Raw genomic sequence first — 3,429 nt, 5'->3', positions numbered from 1 at the left:
TTTTTTGTTGCCAAAAGGTGCAGAATTTTTTTGATTTTCAACACGTTGTGGGGTGTTTAGCCCAATTTCACACTGATTTACATGATTTTCTATTACAGGATATTTCATAAGTTGTGAATCACACCCCTGCATCAGTCTGAGTTGTTCACTTGCTTATAGACACCTAGCTATAATTCCAGTTTGGACCCCAAGGCGCATAATTCCCCCTTCCCTCTGATACAGTTTTTCCCCACTCTCTCACACTGCCTGGGCCACTAGCCTATGCCTACCCTAGAAGTCTACATGCAGTAAAACACCGCCACATGGGCCACTACAGCCCAAATTATCAGTCTCTAATTTGGCCACTAAGAAATTTTTTGATTGGTTGCAAAGAAAACTATAAAGTATAAGTATAATACATGTATTAAGCCACTCGGAGATATGGTATGAATGGCCATAAAGGCTGAAGGGAATTAATTTCAAAAGTACTAAGAGATCTAAAAGCCCGGGGAGGGGACAGTGGCACTCATGTTTAAAAGTTGTAAGCATCCGCATGAATTGACTTTCAAAAATGACCCTAAGCAAGGATGTCAAAAATTTGTCAAACTAACCCTAAATGAGGATTTTACTCAAATAAAAACACCGGCTTTGGTTTGAAAGTTGCCCTAAACAGGGATAGACGACATAAAATCACCCTAAGCAAAGAGTTGGATGCCCCTAAACAAGGATAGACATTGCATGTGTCTGGATGAGTGTCATTCAGAATTTGTAAGAATCTGGTTTGTAAAATCATTCGGAAACCACTCTTGTGTGCCAAGTAACTAGTCACCACTAATGACTGCAAATTGGGTCATTAAAAAAAAAAAAGCTACCCTAAGCGATGATCATCCTTAAACACCCCTTCTTCCATGCAAATGAGTGTTTTGAGACCCTAATCGTGGATCTGCACTTTGCTTTTCAAAAAACCATCTGAAATCTGCATTTTCTTTCATGTGGATGCTTACAACATTTATACATAAGTGCCCCCCCCCCCCCATGGGTCTAATGCGCTGTAAGGTAGAAAGACTAGTGCCCACTCAGTGAAACATTCTCAAAGCCTACATGTAGGTAGACGTCATTAATCCCATACTGGTGTGTCTATGCCTCATCAGTTGAGCACATTTGTAATTAGAGGGAATTTGAACTAGGTCACACCTGTAACGTACACCTAGAACACACACAAGCAGGTGTCAAATCTGAATATTAAATTAGGCCTACAGTACTGCAGGAATTTTCCTGATATGATCCACTTTGAACTTGAAGAATACCCTCATGGACCTATATCGCAGAAAATACTGTAAATTATTGATTGTCCCATTCTCGGATATTCCGTTTTAATCTTTTTGTCCAAATGATTTTATGTAGTTTTCATCAACATACAAAAAATGCTTGGCGCTGTGACCCCTGAACCTGGTGATTACATAATAGGAGCCTTTGGTCACGTACCAAAGGACATGTGCGGGTGCATTTTAAAATGCGACCCTCTACTTGGCGGCGTCGCCCTACGTTTGGCAAGTTGAGCCTAACTGCAGTGTTCATTTTGGAATGGCGGCCGCTGTGTGTTTGTGCTGCGTAGTGTAGTTTGTACAAGCAAGTAGGGACATGTATGTTGTACTTAAGTGTATAGCGACAGACCAAGTCATGGACTTTTCATTTTGACGGAAAAAAAGTGAAATAAGTCCATCTGTGGATGATGAGGAGAATCCTCCTGACTTAGGGAACAATGCAAGGCATCGCTGTATCCCAAAAATAAAGAATTTTGTTATTTTTTGTTAATTTGTCACCTTGCTTGGCTTGCACTTTCGTTGGAATGTTCTACTCTCGGAGCCAACCAACGCTCTCAATGCGACGACTACTGCTGCACATTTACCCATCAACCTAGGCATGAATTCATGTTTTGGCTTGTTTTATTTTGGGATCTACTATACTTCACTACACTAGTATTCCATGCCATACCTCAGCGAGTGGGTAAGCACATTTTTTTCCCTTTTTCCCTTTTTGACTACTAGGAATCTCCCATTTGCCCCACTAGTGCTGCATCAAGTTCAACACAGTACATACTGCAGTATGCAATTCATGTTTTGGCTTGCCAGCCACCATTGCTACTGACTGTAGTCCACAGTACAACCCTATACCTGTGCACTTTTTTTACTCACTTTTCATATCAAGCTGATTAAAATTGCTAAATAAAAGATGTTGTAGCGGAAAAACAATTATGATCATCATTTTTGGCTTCACGGACAAGTTTATCGTCAATTAGTGCAAGAGTCATCCCAAAACAATTTTTTATGACAGAAAACTGAAAAAGAATTGGTTTCAGTATTGAAATTTAATTTTTTTTTTTCGGAATGGATTTATCACGAGACATGAACAACTCATTACCTGATTTGAATCCAGATTATTTTGGAGTTGCGCCAATTTCAGTGTTTTTGCTTTGCGACTTATCAGGTGTGAGGTGTTTGATCTGGTTATATTGTTATGACACATAGATTTTAAACAACTAATTTGAGAGATTTATGGGCTCAATTACTACGGAATTATTGTTTTTGCATGCCTGGTGCTGCCATACAACATCATCTGCGATGTGCTTCACATTGGTGAATGTACATGTGCTTGTCATTCGGTAGACATGTATTAAATTGTGTACAAGAAATGAGAGTGAGCGAGGGAGACGGTCCCCATGTAGGCTCACGTTATTTATTAGGTCTCGCATCCAATGTGGCGGACACATTTAATGAGCTGATTATTGATCGTTGGGATGCATAGACTACTTGTTCATATAAACACCTCAAATAAAGAAAGTCCGCAGTCATGTAACCCGTCCTACACCAAACCCTAATCTTGTTATGACAATTTGATTGATAAGGTCGTGTGCAGAATCTTGTTAGCTGCAATTTGGTACCAAATTTGCTACCGTAATCTCTAAATTCATAGAGATTGATAGCAGTATATGAAATTTGGTGCATTTTCAAAAGTTGCAAATTAAAAACAGACCACGCTTGAACCTGTAGAGGTGAATGGCAGAGCACGACCATTGACATATTGACATAGCCCGAAACAACCGCTAGGTCATATCGATCGCATCGTGCTCTAGTATTCATCAGTAAATCACTGTAGCAATCCATGCGTTTTAAATTGACAATTGAATAAAGCGCGCATTTGGGATAGTCGACAGGGGCCCATCGTGGGCAAGCAAGGTTGACCATATTGCCACGCTTAAGCCATTTCGACCGCGTAGCCGTTTTGATTTGCAACTTTCGAAAATGCACCAAATGCCATAAACTGGTATCAACCTTTGTCACTTTTGAGTGTTTGGTAGCAAATTGGGTATCAAATTGGAGCTAACAAGATTCTGCATACGACCGTATCAATCAAATTGTCATAATAAGATCAGGTTTTGGTGTAGGATGG

At 40.0% G+C, this 3,429-nt stretch overlaps 1 protein-coding gene across 1 annotated transcript in view; it reads left to right on the top strand.

The window, feature by feature from the left end:
* Positions 1-1,568: 1,568 nt before the first annotated feature.
* LOC140156506 (tumor protein 63-like) overlaps positions 1,569-3,429 on the top strand; it is a 91,832-nt gene continuing 89,971 nt past the window's right edge. The window contains exon 1 of the mRNA XM_072179449.1: positions 1,569-1,986. The gene's annotated coding sequence lies outside the window, so the exon portion shown is untranslated. The remainder of the gene's footprint in view (positions 1,987-3,429) is intronic.

The sequence above is a fragment of the Amphiura filiformis genome, chromosome 7 (genome assembly GCF_039555335.1).
Source record: "Amphiura filiformis chromosome 7, Afil_fr2py, whole genome shotgun sequence".
Taxonomy (NCBI): domain Eukaryota; kingdom Metazoa; phylum Echinodermata; class Ophiuroidea; order Amphilepidida; family Amphiuridae; genus Amphiura; species Amphiura filiformis.
This window is presented reverse-complemented; position numbering and strand designations above follow the sequence as displayed.